Consider the following 19684-nt stretch of genomic DNA (forward strand, 5'->3'; position numbering starts at 1 on the left):
TAAGACTGACTAGTGAAGGCTTTAGACCTGATTCATGGAATAATTTGCGTGAAAAACGCAGATTTGCGCGCCATTCTGCCTGAAAATCCCTGTTTGAAGTATGGGGATTTTCGGGCAGAAAGGTGCACAAATCTGTGTTTTTCAGCAAATAATTCCATGAATCAGGCAGTTTATGTCTTCTCCTATTCCAACTCTTAAAGCCTTAAAGGAGGGCTGCGTTTTCACCCCAACCTTGTTTATTCTCTTTATTTCTAATATTGGGGAAGTGCTTGTTAACATTAGATAATTTCCTCCCGAGCTGGGGTTTGTGCCAGTGAGTTGGTTGGCATACTTGTAAGACTTAGTGATTTTAGATCATACTCTGAATTGTCTCCAATTCCAAATATCAGCACTGGAGAAATATGTAGGAGACAATGATCCATTCATTAATTCGGGAAAAAATAAGATTTGAATTATGTTTCCATCTGAAAAGAAGTCAAAATGTGTCTGGAAATTAGGTAGTTATAACCTGGAACCAATAAATCCCATACTGTACTTTGACTTCTTTATAACTGGGGTGCACAGGAAAACCATTTTTATGACCATTTTTTTAAGACTACAGGGCCAAAGTACTACCGATATTGACATATCAGGCAAATCTAGTTGGTCCTTATAAAATTGATATCTGGGTAAAATTGGAAAGACTTTTTGGAGAATTATTTCAAATCTACCCAAAGGAGCACCTACTGTGACTATATGTTATGAACTGAAGTTATTATCATTACAGGCCGCTCTCAATTGGAAATATCCTGTTTGTTTATAAAGTTACTAGTTTCCCAGACGCTTCTTTGTTCTGTGCTCTTAACATTGCTATGGGTATATTTGTTAAATCAGACTTCAAAAAGTGGACATCTTCTTATGGCTGTTACAAGCTCTTGATCTTAAATTTATCACCCTGGTTAATTTCCCCCTGGAGATTAAAAAGAAATTATGGAGCTAGGATTGGTTTAACACATGTGAAGATTGTAAAAAAGAAAAAAAAAAGAAAACAATGTGTTCATATGTAGCCTGTAAAGACAAACCATTGAATGATGAGCCTTTGTATTTGAGGACATTTCCAAAATCTTGTTGGAGAAGCTTATTCCTAAGAGTGTGCTTTAATCTTTTTCCAACAAACAACATTGTGGGTGCTTATGAGAAAATAGAGTGCACAAAGAGATTTGGTCGATTCTGTAATTATGTAACACAAGTGGTAATGCTGACGCAATTGGTGGTAGACTGTAAATCGCTTCTCCCCCTTAGAACTGTATATTTTGGTAAATAGTTTTCTAATAATAAGTCTTCATTGGCTTTCTCATACGGAATCTTGGCAGGCTCCGAGATTTTGTTAATGTTAGCGGTTATTTGATATTTATTGTATATATTGTTATCTGTCAATTCACCTTGATAATACTTAGAGATGAAATTAATTGTGCACCAATAATTGTAAAAATTATCTTAGATTGTAGTGCTGAATGTACTGGTTTTAATATTCAATATGATCTTTTATACTATGTTCCTTTATAATTTGTCTGTCTCTGGGGGTCATTACGAACCTGGCGGTAGGGGGTTAACGGGGCCGCTAGAGCTGCCGGCACCGTTAACCCCCTACTGCCGCATTACAAGGTTTGCTCACGGGACCCTGTAAGGAATCTTGGTAAAACCTGATCTTGAATCAGGGCTTGAATCAGAGATTGATTGCTCAATTCTACGTATTGGTTGCAAGGTAATTAGATATTCTTCCACAAGGCTACTAGGGGTTAAAAGAACACCCAGTTGCCAATGCAGTAGAAGCCGGTTATGATCACTTTCTGGTCGATCCTGAATTTCAAACCTCATTGCTTTATAAAATGAGAATCAAACAACCAGACAGTAATCCGTTATTGATCTCCTTTGCCTATCCTTAAAAGTGGAATAACTCGGGATATCCCCCACACATCTGCCGTTTAATTCCACAATGAGAAATCTACCCATGAATAGAATCATTAGTTGGCCCATCTTTGAGTGCCCCCCTTTAATATCTCGCACAGGGTTTCCAGTTCCCAAGTCCCAGGGAAATCTGAGATTGAAAAGGCCTTATCACCAGAAAGGCTGATGCAACATGCAAAGGTGGGCCCACAACACCCTCAACAATGAAAGAGGCCCAGGTAAAACCAGGCGCCCTTAGCGGGTCCCGTGAGCAGACCAGGATGCAAACAACGGGCCCGTTATTAACAGGACAGTTGTTTGCATTCTCCCCATTCCGATTGAGCCTTATGGGGGCTCGAATGGGAATTGGGATGTACAGTGTCTGGGTTCCTGGAATGGGGAAATATCGGGCCCTCCAAGGTCGGAATGGCCCGGTATTTCCCCCATTCCAGGAACCCGGACGCAGTACCCGGAATGGGGGTAGCCATGCAGCAAATAGCAGCATGGCTACCTCCAGGGTCTTAATGACCCCCTATGTCTATTTTTGGGGGCATAACATGTTTGGATAACAAGCCAAAGCACAATTCAACAGAAATAAAATAATAAGTACATTTAAATGGGGTCTGAGGATGAAGTTGGATAGCCACCTCTTATCTCAACTTTTAAACTGCAGGTAAGTACCACGGAAGGGAGTGGGACGGAGTTTATGAAAAAGCGAGGTTCCTTTGAAACCTCTTGAGAGCAATGTGGATCCTCCAGTTCCCAACTGGGAAAATACTGCTTACTAAAATCATCACAAGGTCACAATGCTGATCCAAGGACATAATAAAGTAAGGATGGCATAAGCAGCGAAGTGATACAATACTGAAAGCACTCAAGATGTTGTGGCAGTGCTCAGAGAGAACAGAAGAAAAACCCTTAGTGAAGTGTAACACTAAACGCACATAAGTCAGATTTACTGTAATGTAATACTTGGATATGCCCAGTAGTCGACTCCCATCGCATAAGTTCTGGTGAGAAGCCAAGAATAAGTACAGTTTATCAAGTAGCACAGCCGGTATATGTAAGCCTAAATCCCCATTGGTCCATGCTTATCTTCCATTGGTCTCTGCTTATCTTCCATTGGTCCACGCTTATCTTCCATGGGCCCATGCTTATCTGTAGAACACCTTCTGTGGTAGTGCCTGAAACAATGTCCACTTTCGTTGTCCATTTTCTTTAACACGTTGTGAACAATGTTCCAGCACAAATGCACATAACTGGTTGCAGCTCTGCATGCTGAAGTCCACACACTCTAAAAACACCTATCCTCAAACCTGCATCCTCAAACCTTTCAGAAATCTAGTCCTACATGTCTTCTAGGCCCCCAAGCACGTGTGCAACATCCATCTTGGAATAGAACACTGCCGTGAAGCAAGGTATAGAATTAAGCGAGTACATCTAGGTAGTCTCACAGTGGTTGCAAGGATTACTGGGAGACATGCTGGCATGTTGTGAGTTGTTGTTTAAGAACATAAAGGCACAAAGTGAGAATAATTTGATATCACAATATGTATGCCAACTATAAATATTACCAACTGTTGTGTTGTTTTATAAGTGCTTATTGTGAGTATCTTTCAGCTTCACATGCTCGAATTTTTAATTATAAATAAAGACATGCATATTCATGACTTGGTTGAAGCCAAATATTTTGGAGAGCCAACACATGCTGCATGCTTGACATTACAGCTATCAGCGGGGATCTAATCAAAAACACATTGTTTGAAGTCACTTTTAGTTTCTGCACGTTTAGCCTAACAGTTGCAGAAAAAAACATATGTGCATCTAGTTTGAAATCATAACAGGCACTTGCACTGATACTCCCCACTAATAAATGAAAACATACTTTGTCCTTTCTGGGGAAAAACAAAGCGATGACAATGAAACAATCTTCCTTGATGTAATCATTGCAGTATAATAAATATTTGATTTCCCATCAATATTGTTGAAAAGATATAAAAATGTACAAAATACACTTCTTAGATAATATAGCTGCATAAAGAGAAATAGTTGTTCCTCAATCAATGTTTCATCAAAGATGAAATGTAAAACAGATTTTACTTATGCAGAGTACTCAAATTGGCAGAAAGGCATGATTCTGAATATGTTCATTAGTTGTGCATAAGGTCCTAGCAATGCATGTGCCAGTGAGTAATATTGTACTTCGAAAATGCAAAAATCACCCACCAGTAATCGTCATTACTCTTCCATGTCTCAGTACTTACTTTTGAGGTATCCACCTCCCTGACAGGAACCATTTGTCTAACGTTTAATTGTTCCACCCCTCTCTTGCAATAATATAATACTGCTGATGTTCTGCACTCTTTAGTTTATTTCCCACTCAGATCATGGGCTCCTCCATCCCAGTTGGTTGTAAGTGGAGGGTTGTAACTACTATGATGAGGAATAGTAGGACTAGGAATAATGAAGATTACACATAGGTTATCATACATTGCCCCTAGTTGTAATTACAATACTTACTTTTTTTGCAGTGGTGTTGCTAGGCCTGAAATGGATCTGGGGAGACGCTAGTGTTGGGACTGTCAGGACTCGGGGCTTGCTAGACTTTTGGTTGTGGCCTCTGAGCTTTTATCTGGGGTCACAACCAAAATACCCAGTGCAATAGCGCCCCAGTGCCCTCTAGCGACGCCTATGCTTTTGATTAATACAAATGCACTGAGATGGCAGAGACAATGGAGAAGACCACTTAAGCCATATGGTATGCAGAGTACACCCCATCAACTTTACTGTGTATCTTTGGCAAATCACCTCATTCCATCAGCAGGTGCCTTGAGTCTAAGAGCCAAACATACAGGAGTGTGGACCCCTCGGTAATGAGTCTGTCATGCTTCATGATAGTATTTGGGTCTGCCCATATGACTGCCAGACACATATCTGACAGAGGTCTCCCTAGCCATCATCCCGGGAATGCACCATCTCATTGAATAGCGTTGAGTCATTGCCAGTAAAGCCATGCCAGAGACTTCATCTGCAGGGAGATTGCTAAACGTATCCATCTGCAAATGGCGATGATCAAAGCTTTCTGCCCTGCACAAGCTGCACTAAACGTCACAAATATATTATTTGACTTTCTCAAAGGTCAAATAGATCAGAAATGCCCTTCCCACATCATGGTTGTGCCACATCTCTACAGCAGTGGACGCATATAAAATGACAGGAGAATGAAAGTTGGGAGCAATGCAATTTTGAGATGCACTTGGGAAGAAAAGTAAGGTCTCATTTCAAAATAACATTTCTGTCTGGAGGGGAATGCTATGAGAGTATCAATCTCCTCTAGTCTCCTAGCTGAAGTAAGGCTACCAAATTCACTGGTTTTAGGGTCACCAAAATGTATATCAATAGAGTTGATGGTTTCAAAGAGAGGAGACTGCAACACCTTGATTAACAGGAAATGCTCCAAAGAGATTCCTGACTGAGGCACAGGTCTGGACTAAAGGAAACATTTTAACAAGCAGTTTACCAAAACCTCCCCTCACATCAATACTTCTCAAGGCTCAGGAAAGGCCCTAATTGCCGACCAGTGAGCCCTCAGGGAAGAATCTGCCAGCCCTTTATAGGAAGCCTCCAGGGTAAAGTGCATTAATTACTTCTAGGATTCCACTGGAAGGAAGAGGGATATTATTCCTAGTACCTTTGCCCATGAAATGTCTTCAATGGCAGCTATATGATTTGCGGGTTGCATGTTGGAAGGAGTGCTGTAATGCCACCGCTTCCTGTTCTGAGAAGCTGCACTGTGAAGGCTCTGCTTCTAAATTTCCAAACACCCCACCTCTATCTGCTGGAAAGAGTGTTCCCTTGACTGCCCAGAGACTAGGGAAAACGTGCAAAAAATCAGCTAAATGGTAGCACCGGCATCTGCAGGAGGAATGGAAAGTAAGGTCATTTTAGCCAATGGCTGCCATCAGGATATCCTTGTCCCTAGAATTCCTGATTTTCTGGTTGATTTTGGGAATCAGGAGTATCACAAGAAAGGCATTCAAGAGCCCCAGGTACCAAGTCAGTTGCTTAGCGTCCATTCCCCATGCTTCCTCTGGCCCAGTCGCATAGGAATCTAGAAAAGAAGGACAAAATAGCACATTCTCCTGGGATGAAAAGTGGTCCAAGAAGGGGGTCCTGAATGTTGAGCAAACCTTCTGAAAGAACTAAGGCGGGATAGGCCAATCTTATGAAGGAGGATAGATGAATGGATGGATGGCTGGATACAGGGGTGGATGGGTGATGGTTGGAATAATTTATTAAGCAGACTGCAAATGAAATCACTGCTTGGAAATTTCCTGGTCAGCAGATGTGGGACGAATAGTGCCCTCATCCACTTCCACATTGCCTGCTCAAAGGGAATCAACATGTTTCTCAGCCCAACAACCCAGTGGAATGCCAGAGTCAAAAGATGACAAGATATTGACGCTCCTTGTCTGTTGATACAGGACATATATGCGATACTGTCCATGCTTAAGATCACCACATTCCCCTGTACTTGTCACCGGAACCATAGCAGAGCTCGGTTTATTGTTGAAAATTCCTTCCAGTTTGGGGAACAACCTCACACCTTTGGCTCCCACTTCTCTAGGTGGCAGGATCGATCCAGAGTTGCCTACCACTGGCCCTACTGGTACGTGTGGCATGAGTGGTCAGCAATGGCCTACTCAAGGGGTTCACCTCCCGTATCCACCATTGCATAGCTTTGATCAATGACTTGTTCACTGGAATCATTGCCTCAATATTCTGTCTGGCTGGAGAGCAGAGTTTTTGAACACTGCCCACCAAAGAAAGTAGTTAAAGCTGTGCCAATGGAACCACCTGATTTATGTGTTTGGAAGGTGCCTGAGCAAACTAGTGGCCACCTGGATAAATTAACAGGGATTCCCTCTGAGCCTTTCTAGCCTGCCCTCACAAAGAAACACTTTGTCGAGATATGTCCTAAAGTGTGCTTCTTGAAAATGGATTCTGAGAATTTGTGATTTCCGATTATTGATTATGAATCTCAGGGAATCCACCAAATGGCAAGTCCAATTGACATGTTCTATAAGGAGATAGCTGGTGGGGGCCATGATCATCCAGTCACTGAGATACGCAAACACAAAGGTCTGAAACCCTTCCAGGTGATAAACCACCAAGACTGGAGCCAGAACATTCATGAAACCTCTTGGGGCCTCATTACGACTTCGGCGGTAGCCATGCCGCTGTTGGCGCCATGGCTGCTGCCGAAATCGGGTCCAGGTTCCCAGAATGGGGAATCAATGGACCATTCTGAGTTCGGAGGACCCGGTAATTCCTCCCTCCAGGAACCCGGGCCGGACCTTCCCCATTCCCATTTGATTGATTGATTGATTGATTGATTTATTTATAGAGCGCTTTACACCAAAGCACTGAGTTTCAGCCCCCATAGAGCTGAATGGGAATGGGGTAGGGAGCTAACAATGGGCCGATTACGAGCGGCCCGTTGTTAGCTCCCTCGTCCCCTCGCGGGACCCGGTAAGGACGCTGTCACACTAACCTGGTCTCCACGGGGGCGTGCTCGTGTGCGTAGGGTGTTGTCTGTCCTGATTCTGCTCTGCTTGGCTGGTGATGCTAGCTTGCGTCTCCCCTTAGTCCTTGCTTCAGGAGATGTTAGCCTGCAAGTCGAAACAAGATATTAGCTACCAAAGGGAGCTGGTCAGTGGTTTCACCTCCTTCCGGTCTATCCTTCACTTCTTCTGGCTCACCTCTATTTTTTAATGGGCGAGCTCTCTGTCCTGCTCACTCTGGCAGGGGCGCGGTTCACAGTCTTTCCTGGATCGAGTTACGTCACTGATCTGAAGGAAGTTGCTGAAATGGAATGCCCGGGGGTAAGCAGGTAAGTCTCTATTCCAATAACTGCTTGGAATGACTGCCTTTAAGTCTTTCTGTTCAAGATAACTAATGTCCGTTATTGTCTTACAGGTGCGGCGTTAAGCGACCTTCGGATGATGGATGACCCTCCTGACAATGATGCTCAGGATTCCTGCCGGTAAGTATAGCGCTGTGCTGGGCGTGTGAATGTTCGCCTCTGTAGCTTTCCTTTACTACGTGCGACTAACCTGTTTGTCCTTTTCTGTTCAGCAGGTACGGTGCGAGTCCAGGAAGAAGAATAGAAGATCCGTATGGCGGTGTCAAGCTGCGGCACGCTGCTGAGTGAAGAACTGTCCGATGAAGTTCCTGGAGCGGGCCGATCAGGTGAGTAGCTACCCGAGAGGGTGCTTTTCGTTCTGTTCTGCAGATGCGGTGGTCCGTGGGAAAGCAGGAGATGAGATCTGGATGTACTGCAGGTAAGGCCTTCGATGCTTAAATAACTCCTGTTATTCTCTGTTCGCAGGTGCCGATGGATGGAAGCCTCTGGACGGGTGTGGCAGAAGGAAGCAAGAACTGATCTGACACGGTGAGCGTTACGCTGCAGGAGTGCAGAATAACACGAAGCATGTTCAGATTGTTGGGTGCAGGTTTAAATAGCCTTGCAAGTAGTTCCAAGAAAATAATCCTCTTCTCCGTATCCCTTCTCTCAGGTAAAGTAGTTCCAGGCCACACCCTGAACTGAATGGCTCAGCCTCTCAGAGCCAAGTTAATGGACCATGTAACTAACACCTCCATGAGCCTGGCGCCAGCAGCGCCAGGACTGGGTCCAGGTGAGCCTGGCTGGGGCCTGATAAGCCCCCAAGTGGGCCAAAGTCCGGGATGGCCCCACCAGTTTCAGGGTTTTCGGTGCCTGCACCATGGAAGCCGCTTGCTTTTACCAGGCGTCCTTATCGGGTTCCGCGAGGGGACCTTGTAATGTGGCGGAACGGGTTTAACGGGTCCGCCTCCTTTAGCGGAGCCCGTTAACCCTTTCCGCCAGGGTTGTAATGAGGCCCTTAGAGTCATCTTGAGCCCAAGTGGCAGGACTCTGAACTTAAGTGAGAGACAAGCATGAGAGCACTCTATTATGCTTAACTTATTGGAAAGTTGAAGCATGCATAATGTAGATTCATGGATGCATGAAACTCTCCTCCATCTGTCATTGGTATTATTACCTGAAAGGTATCCATCTTGAATCTCTTAATAGCCAACTCAGGATTGAGTGACTTTAAGTTGAGGACCAGCCTGTACTTTCCTGATGGAATCCTTCATGATGGAATAAACCCCTGTCCTGTTCCTGACCCATCAAACCCTTGAGATAGCCCCTTTCCCCAACAAGTCAGTTTTCCCATGTAGCCGGGCTTTCCTTTTGTTCAATTCTTTGTTAAAGTGGGGGCAAATATGACCCCAGATGGAGGTGGTGGAGCCAGGAATTATATTTTGTATCTCAACCTCACTTTCTAAAGCACGCATTAATTTTGGGTGATGCTCCTCCACTGCTATTGGTAACTGGATAATCTGGCCGCCATTGGATGCAATAGGTATCACAGTGTACTTATTGCTGCATAAGAGGGATGTAGCTATGCTGGAGGGCTGACATGTTACCCCTGCCTCCTGATGAGACCTGTTCTTGTATGGAATGGAGGAACTTAACTGCCTTATGAAGCTCCCAGAGTTCCTTGCGCTTGTGGCCTTTGCTGGCTGCCCCCTCTTCTGTCAAAATGTCTCTCTAAATCTTCCATTACTTTTGCTAATTCCTCTTTAGTCAATTATTTGTTGTTCTTGTCATGATACCTGGAGGATTTAGGTTCAATGGGGGAAGTGGTAGTAGTAGTTTGAGGAATGCTTTATTTTTGTCTTCCTCTTTTCCTCTCTCGGGGTTTTCTTAACCACCTCCTTCACCTGAGTGGAGGAAAGGACAACTTTTTTGTACTTTTTTCCTTCTTCTTCTTTTCTGATTTGACTTCATGGCCCGAAAAGCCCATCCTGACAGCTGAGCCTCAGTGTCACAACATAACAGTGAAGGTAACTGAGCACCTCCTTTTGTTTCCCCACTCTGTGCCTGCTTCTAAAGGACAGAGAAATTCCAACCAAGATGGCCACCAGACTGTCACACAACATGGGGAAAGGTGGCAGCCAGAATTTTTTTACCGTTTTTATGTATGCCCCTTTCCCTGCTGTAGCTAAAAGCCCCTACACTCCCACCTTCTGGATCCCAGGTAAGACAGGCTGCATCAGTAAAGTCCCTCTGCAAGTGAAGTGGGAGGCCCCATGGAAACAATATAGTCTTTCCACCTAATAGCTCTTGAGAGATCCGCCACAATTCTCCCCCCCACATGCATCCCCACCTGAAACTAGAGACACAGATGGCAAAGCCACCTGTACCCCAAACCTCATCCATCGAGTTGTCAACGCGAACAGATCCCATAAAGAAGGTCATGGTCCTCCAGGCATCTTACCTCTTCTGGCCACTGAGTGACTCTCCATTTCCGGCTGCCAGGAACCTGATCCACAAGCCATCTGGCCTGATCCTGGATAGCCTGCTGACTTGTATATCGTCTTCTGAAAACATTGCTCCACAGGTTGCACTAAGGGATGCTCCACTTTTCAGTAGGCTCCAGCCCCGAAGTATCCTTTCCTGGAAGGTCACCTTAAGCAACAATGCTACAGAAGCCTCTCATAATGGGGATGCAGTTGCCAGAAGCATGCCTCACTTTTCTGCCACTCATAATGTTTGTATAAATCCTGATTCCTTTAGACCTAGAATTAGAATGTGGTTTCCTTGATGTGTAGGCATTTTGGCATGATCTCCATTAATCTGAGATGTTCTGGGATTTATATTAAATGTGTGTTCCACATGTAGAAAAATAAGATGTTTCAGGTCACAGTTATGGATGGCCCTGAAACGTCCCCGGATTCTATTTTTGAGACTTGTGATGGAGTTGCCACAGAGACTTTGTTACATATAAAGCCAATAATATTTACAGTGTTTGTTCGCTGGCAATTTATGAATTGCGGACGTATTGTGGTTCGGAATTTCCATAGAAGTATTCATGAACCCTGTTCCTTGCCAGCTTGTCCATGTTGGGATTGTCACATTTGTAGAAACCGTGTGATGTAGCTGGTAACCATTTTAATTCTGTTTGCAATGGGTTCAAAAAGATAGGACAAAGTATATTGTGTTAGGTACCTTTGCATTGGAGATCTTAGGCCCTGTTCCAATAATGCCTGAGAGTTCTGAGCACAGAGAAGCAGATTCAATTTTTTGGGGATGATGTTGTTATGACGACTCTTTTGGTTTTACGAATTAAAAATGCCTGACACTCGTTAACTCATCTGGAAACTTCCTTTTCTTTTATCAATGAATACGTACACAAGTTTTTTTTTCTTTCCATCTGTGCAGTTCTGTAGAGTTCTGTTAATTTTGTGTTCACTATAATCTCCATTTTTTTATTTTTTTTATTTAATTTTATCGGTTTATCACAAACCTTTAAAATATTTACAAACAAAACGCAAAACACAACACATCAAAGAATCACAGTCCTTTGGAAATACCCCTCCCATTTGCTCTTCCGTGCGGTCTAATCACTATCCTCATTACTCATCAACCAACGATAAATTCATTTTTAAAACCTATCAATGGCCTCTGATACTAAGATCAAGAATATGTTTCTCACATCTTTATTTATAAGTACATTGTCAAATTTCAAGAATAAAATGCAGCAGTGTTCTGTTTTGCTGAGAAAAATCACCAACTAATATGAAGAACATCCACACAATCATACATTAACTAGCACATCTGGCAAAAGACTAAAGGGAAGAAAAGACAGACATATACAAGGTAGGTGAGTTCACAGATGAGCATTTTATTGGGTAGAGCACAGCAAGCAGCTTTTTTTGATGAGGGCCCGTCCATGCACTCTGCGTATGAGTAAGGGAGAGATGCATGGGAACGTCAACCCCACTTTTTGTAAAAAGTGGAACCAAACTCTAAGCGTTCAAGCGCACAATGCATAAATCTTGAAAAATGACTTTCAAATTCCTCAGTAAAATAGCCGGTATGTAATCCGTTGCCATCATTTTCTTCAAATGCACCTTTGGCCGAGCAAGAGCCAGATCAAAGCAGTATCGGGGTGCAAGGCCTGAGAAACCCAATAATAGATTCCCAAATTGAGAACTTGCATGCCACCCCCAGTGTGTGCTCTTGTTAACACTTCCATTTTCACTCTTGCTTGTTTACCCACCCACATGAGATATAGAAGGATATAGAACAATTCTCGAAAAAAAAAGATATTTGGAATTAGAATTGCTACATAAATAAAGAGATATATCACCATTTTAATGAGAAACAGTATGGCCCTCATTCCGAGTATGATGGTAGTCATGGCGCTATTTGTGCCATGACTGCCTCCCATACCGGTACTGACTCCGGTTTGGTACAATGGGGATTTACCATTCCCCATTCCCATTTGAGTCCCTATAGGGCTCAATGGGAATGGGGAGGGTGCAAATACCGGGCCGGCGTATGCCAAGCCCGTTATTTGCACCCAGGTCCCTTAATGGGTCCCGTCCTTAACATCTGGTCAGAAAAGGCATTAAGGAAGGGACCCGATAAGGGACTTTGTAGTAGGGCGGTAAGGGATTACCGGCACCAGTTTCCTTACTGGTGCCCGGTATCCCTTACCGCCCTAATCGGAATGAGGGCCTATGACTTCTTAAAAACAAGCTGGGGTAATTCAGTGTGCAATCAAATCCCATAACCTATCCAGTACAACCTGGAAGTTATTATGAGCATACAAAAGATTAATACCTCCGGTACTGTAAACCGTGAAGTACTGAAAACCATATCTGTCCAGGTGGCAGGTGAAAAACACCACAGGTGGGGAATTTGCCTTCTATTAAGGGAAGCACCTCATAATTAAGCTTATTTATCATAATCTCGGATGCATTGCTACATTGCTCAATCCTCAATCAATTTCCAGTCTCCACCTCCTGCAGTGGGGATTCCTCTTCAGCGGAGCTCATTGAGTCTCCATCACTCGATCCTTCATTTGAGGGCCCACATAATTCAGCTATCAATTGCCTCCAACCCGCTAGGGCTCTGGCTTCTTCTTCTGTCTCCCCTTTACACGCTTCCTGCCATACCACTGTTTCTGCCTCCGCCCACTTCTGCAGATCCCTCCACCACGTATCCAAATTGAGCCTATGACATGCTTTCCAGCCCATCACAATCCTTCTCTTTAACAGGACATACGCCAGATCCTTCAATTTGCTTACATGTTTAAGCTTACGCGGTCTAGGGAACCCTCCTAGCAAACAGGCCCACGCAGTATCAACCTTCAAGCAGATCCCCTTGTCTTCCATTTTTTGTGCTATTTCTCCCCAGTATCTCTCTATCATTGGGCATGCCCAGAACATATGTACCATTCCGGCATTTTCTTCATTACATGTTTGGTACACCTGGCATCCAGCGTTTCTGAATTTAGCTATCTTCTGTGGTGTCAGGTATGCTCTGTGGGTTACATACAGCTGTATCTGCTGCAATCTAGCATTTCTCGATACTTTTTTATGATATCCTTGCGCTCTCTCCCACATCCCATCACTCATCGGGGTCCCTACTTCCTCTTCCCAATCCAGTCTAAGTTGCACCACCTGCCTGCCCACTCGGGACATTATCATTTCATACACTCTAGAAGTTTTGTGTCCCCCTTCTGCTATATCATATATCATATCCAAAGTAGTGTCCGGTTCATTCGCCAGTTCCACTTCAGACCAAGTATCTTTTATTTGTCGCACTACCCCGTGGTATGTGATATATTGCCTGGCACTCAACCCCATTAGTTCCACTAGCTCCTCAAATTCCAGAACCTTCCGCTCTTGCCACACATCCCCCATCGCTGCTATCCCAACCGGTTCCCAATGCTGCCTAATCATCAGCCTCAGTTGCTGTTCCTTTCCCACCACTGTGACTAGTGGGATCTGTGGGGAGCACAGGGACGGCTTGTCCATTAATCGACATGCCCTTTGCCACATTCCCCATCCAAGACCCAACGTCCCTGGGCGACCTCCCAACTCCGATTTGGGCAACCATATCATTTCTCTCAGGAAGTATGGGGCGCAGTCCTTCTGAAGGAACCTGTGTTCTAAGGTAGGCTCCTCAGAGAGCAATTTGGCCACATATTGTAATTGGCTCGCTACATAATAAACTTCCCAGTTTGTCAACTTAATGCCTCCCTTCCCGTATGGGTTTTGTAGTTTCCACAGTGCTACCCTGTTCCTCATCCCGTGCCATAAAAATTCCCTGCATATACCATCCAGCCTGACAAAGAATTTCCTGGGTATTGAGTATGGGATGTTCGCAAAGCAGTGCAGCATTCTGGGCAGCGCCACCATCTTGAGCATCGCCCTTCCTCCCATCATCGCCAAGGGGAGTTTCGTCCAAAATTTCATACTACTCTCCAGTTTCTCAACTGCCCTCTCCATGTTGTGCCTATGTTCAGCCTCCACCGTATGGTATACGTCTACGCCAAGATATATGAACGTTGTAAACTCCCACGGTATCTGCAGGACCAGCAGATTCTCTAACGGGAGCCCTCTGTATTTGCCCAACGGGAACACGCAGGACTTACTAGGGTTCACAGCTATGCCTGAGAGTTCTGCAAACCTCTTCATCACTTCCAGTATGTATTGGAGGTTCTCTTATGGGTAGCGCAAATACAGTAACATGTCATCTGCATATAATGAAATGAGATGTGGTGTCTCCCCGATGACAATACCTATTGCATCATATTGCTGCCTTAAATAAATAGCCAGGGGTTCTAAGGCTAAAATATACAGCATAGGGGACCATGGGCAGCCCTGTCTGGTGCCTCTGCTGAGTTGCCATCTTTCAGAAACCACCGCTCCTGTCTTCACTTTGGCCAGTGGCGCACTGTACAACAGTTCGACCCATTTAAGATATCCCGGTCCCATACCATAATTGGCCAGGGCTGCCATTAACCAGGGCCACTTGACCGAGTCAAATGCCTTGATCGCGTCCAGTGATACTATCGTCATCTCGCCGTCATCCCCATTAGCATGTTCAACCACTCAGTGAAGTCGCCTAAGATGATTTGAGATGCTCCTATTTGGTACATATCCTATCTGATCGGGGTGTATTAATTTACTGATGACCTTCTTCCATCTATTCGCCAAGACCGCTGTTAGAATCGTACTGTCTTGGTTCAACATAGACAACGGCCTATACGAGCCACAGTCGCTACCAGGCTTATTGGGCTTGGGGAGTGGTATAATAATCGCTTCCCTTAAGGATTCCGGTAATTTCCCAGCTTCATATGCTTTGCTGAGCATCTCCAGCAGCGGGGGGAATACCTCTGTTTTGTATGCCTTGTAAAATTTGCTTGGGAGTCCATCTGTTCCTGGGGTTTGCACGTGGGCAGCAGCCTTACCACTCCCTCTAGTTCCTCTAGGGTGATCAGGGCGTCAAGCTACTCCCTCTCCTCTGCACCAATCCGGGGTAATCCAATATCTTCCAGCGTTTCCCCTATCTCCTCCCCATTACTTCCTGTCTCATCCCCATACATCCATCTATAATACTCTACAAATTCCTGATTAACACCCTCTTGCGTATCCTCTGTGCTGCCATCTTCTCTCGCTATCATCCTGATTGGGGGCCTATGGGTCTCATTTTTATAGAGCCATGCCAGGACTCTTCCTGTTTTGTCCCCTCCTGCATGTTGCCTCTCTATATACTTCTTATAATTGAGGTTGCACAATCTTTCCCAGCATGCTGCACACTTCTGCTGTAGGCTTAATGCCATTTCTGCGTCTTCCTTAGTGTTACAGCCCCGTTCCAATACCCTTTCCTGCTCTATTTCAGCATCCTGCAACTCGGCCAGTATCCCATTCTGCAGCCCCCTGGACTTGGCTATGGCAATTCCCCTCACTACTACTTTAAAGGCTTCCCAGAGTGTACCCGCTGTCTTAACACTGCCCGTGTTTATTTCAAAATAACGTATTACCTCTTTTCGCATGTCTTCCCTAAATACATTGGCCCTCATTACGACCCTGGCGGAGAGGGGTATACGCCAGCGTAATGCATGGCGTACCTCTCCGCCAGATTAAGACTTTCCGTAGCGCCATGGTGATTTTTCCGCCCGGATTTTCCGGGCGGAAAAATCCATGGTGCTACGGGACCTCTTGTTAATTACGCCACCGTAATTTACGGTGGCGTAATTAACGCCTTCCCCACTCCCATTATACCCTATGGGGCAAAAATGGGAATGGGGAAGGGTAAATGGGGATTGGGGACTTACCGCCCCGCCAAGGTCGGAATGGGGTGGTAAGTCCGCCAACCCCCATGGCGGAGTTGGCAGCTCTGCGCCATGGTCCATGGTGCAAATTGCACCATGGACCTCCGCCAGGGTCGTAATGAGGGCCATTGTCTTTAAGTGTCTCTGCTCTCAAACGCCATGTGGGTATCTTCCCCCTCAGGGGCTGGTACTGCCACACTACCATCAGTGGCGAGTGGTCTGAGAGAACTCTTGCTTTGTATTCCACCTGCGGTATTTCAGTCATTAATTTGTGTGTGGCAAACACATAGTCTAATCTAGTGTACAAGCCCTGTGGGGCTGCATAGTGTGAATATTGCCTATCCTGCGGATGGCATGCCCTCCATGCGTCGGCCAGCCCAAAATCTGTCAACAATGACTGCAGCGTCTTTGCAGCCAGAGTGGGTCTATCTACTTTAGAGTCTGATCTATCTATTGCAGGATTTAGCACACAATTAAAGTGGCCCCCCCACAGTACAGGCCCCCCCGCACTTTCACTGGGTTTACCGTACAGGGTCCTAAAGTACAACGCTGTATCCTGATTCGGAGCATAAGTATTTACAATACAGATCTCTCTGTTTTCCACCAGCCTTTCATAACCACCATCCTGCCATCCGACTCTGCGGCAGAATGCAGCAACTGGAACGGGACATGTGGGGCGACCCATGTGATTACCCCTCTTGCATAAGCTGAGTATGCCTCTCCTACTACCGTCCCCTTCCACTTCTTCCGTATCACATCCAATTTTTCTTGTGTTAAATGAGTTTCTTGTAATAAGGCTATATCCAGTCTCTGCTTGCGCAGGTACTTCATAACCTTGTTTCTTTTCAAATAGCTGTTGAGCCCCCTCACGTTCCAAGTGATTATCTTAAGGTCTCCCATGAGTCATCTTGTTTTCCCAGAGTGTAGGCTCCCCCCCAAACTGAACACCCTCCCCAACTACAACAAACCACAGCACACAATCTCTTCCCTCCCCCCCTCTCCCTCCTACCCCAACCCCAACAACTGCCCAGCTCCATCCCTGGATCTCAGGCATCCCCGCGTTTGGTTCTACCTTGGAAGGGCAAGTTGAGAACCCAGCAGGGTGTCAGTGACCTAACTAAACTCTAAATGGGGATATAAAGTCTAGCCCTAAGAGGCTCCCTTACCAAGCAATAGACTCCATGCTCACGGATCATGTTTTCTAATGCATGCCCGCCTTCCGGCTGCGTCAATGACTATAATCAAGTCCCATGGTCTTAAGTCCCACCAGGTTCAAGTGCTCCCTCTATACTATCTCCTCCTCCTCCATCTCCTTTTTGGATGTCCGACTCCTGGAGGCAGCTTTGCATGTCGAGCCATCCCATGGCGTCTTCCGGAGTGTCGAAGAACAAGGTTCTGTTTTTATAGAAAACTTTCAGCTTAGCCGGGTAGAGCAACATGTACTTGTGGCCCGCCTCCCGCTATCTCCTCTTGACAGACCCAAAGTTCATATGGCTCTGTTGCACCAGCAGGGTATAATCCGGGTAGGCAGTTATGCTCACCGCCCCTCGTTGTATTGTTCCATCTTTGCGGAAGTGTTCAAGGATTCTTTCCCGATCCCAGTAGTTAAGGATCTTGGCGATCATTGGCCTAGGCGGATTACCCGGCGGCGGCTTTCTCGTTAGGGCTCTGTGAGCCCTTTCCACTGCGAATCCCTGGGTCAAGGCTCCCCCCAGTGATCTCCTGCATCAGCATATTCTCAATAAACTCTGTAGGGTTGTGACCCTCAGCCCCCTCCGGCAGTCCAACGATGCAGACATTATTCCTCCGGGCACGTCCTTCCGCCTCCTCCGCCCTGCTTTCCAAGTTGCCCACCCGTTGCACCAGGGCATGAAGCACCGATTTGTGCGCAGCACACTCTGCTGTGGTTGGGCCACCTCTTTCGCAAGGGTCTCCGTGCGCTCCGCCAGTGTCCTGACATCCTGACTAAGGAGGTTCACATCCTCCTGCACCGCCCCAACTTTGAGCTCCAGCGCTGTTTTCAATTCTGTTACGGCCAGTTCAAGCTTGGTCTCCCAAGCCACCTTCAAATCGGCGATCGCTGCAAGGACCTCCTGGTTCGTACCCATTGCAGCCATTCCCCCGGATAGAGCTTTGTCTTTGCTCCTGGCTCCTTCCGGGCCAGGCGGTGTCCTGGCGTACTCGTCTAGCGTGGGCTGTTTGCCCTTCAGTCTCAGAGGCTTATTTGACATTTTGCTGCGGCGGGAGCCGTGGGTGAGCCCCCCCACTTATGGTTTCCAGCCCTGTCAGGGGCAGACTTCTGCCTGCACTTGAGCTCAGGGAGGAGCCGCGTGCTGCGTGCCGCAATGGAGCATCCACCTCCTTACCCGGCGCTGGCCGCAGAAACTGTTATGCTCCTTCTGGGCCAGTTTCCATCTGGGTCCCAGTCAGTGTGCAATGTGGACGTTGGCACCGTATGGCGTGTTTTGGTGATATCCAGTGTTGGGCACTGCCTCTCTGGGGTGTAGTCAGGTATGACGCTCTGGGTGTCCCTGTTAGGCCCATAGGTATTGTGGTATCCTCAGCCTCTAATGCTCTATGGAGGTGGCCCCTTGTAGCGTGCCTGGTCCCCTGTGTCCCGTCTCACCTCACCGCACCGGTAGTGGCACTCTCCACAAGCAGCTTAGCTTGCAGTGTTGTGGGTCGTGTGGAGTATCTGCCTTGATCTGTTGTCAGCCCCTGTAATTCCTTCGGTTCACTCCGCGTGCCCAGAGTCTGATTCCCAGTATTCGTAAATGCAGCCACCGTCGCTCTCTCCCCTTCGCTAGCCCCAGGGGCCACTGCTACAGTGTTGCGTGCCCGTTCACAGTCCCCGTCAGCTGGGCGCAACGCTCATTCATTTTCATATTTGGTGCGCTGACACAAAGTGTCTCCTTCAGCTTCTGCGCCCGGGCCGCGGCTGCCGTTTGATCGTTCTGCTTATACCGCGGCAGCACCTCTCTGCGCACACCGTACAGCCACGCCCAGCCTCAGCGCATATTGTTTTTAGGGACGTGGGGTCTAGCAACCCGCCGCGCCTCCACACACACCTAATATGCCATTCTTCCTCTGATGCAAAATGAATCCGTCGATGTAGGCTTACCAATTACATGAAGACACGGCGGGACGCCAGCGCCACTGCTCCCTTCGCGCACCGTCTCTTTGCTCTGTGCGCCCGGGGCCGTTCCTTTGTTCCTTTGTTCGTTGTCAGATCACCATCTTGGATCTGAACGGCCTGGGTCGCCGCGATCATGAGAGGGCACATAACTTCCTCTGCATCCCGTTCTGTGGGCTCGAGGTGCCCTGCAGTCTTACTCCACCGGTTCATGTCCATGCACACATGTTTCTATCCACCGCGGGCGTCTTTATATGCACCTTTAATGCGGATCATGGCAGGATAGTCGGGAGCTCCTCCAGAACACGTCCCTTTACATGGCCCTGTAGCCACGCCCCCCCATGTACAATGGTTTACCATAGATTTGCAGTGGTATTACCAACACATATTTTCCTAATGGCAAAAA

Source organism: Ambystoma mexicanum, chromosome 3p (genome assembly GCF_040938575.1).
Source record: "Ambystoma mexicanum isolate Mex_15411 chromosome 3p, UKY_AmexF1_1, whole genome shotgun sequence".
In the NCBI taxonomy this organism is placed as follows: domain Eukaryota; kingdom Metazoa; phylum Chordata; class Amphibia; order Caudata; family Ambystomatidae; genus Ambystoma; species Ambystoma mexicanum.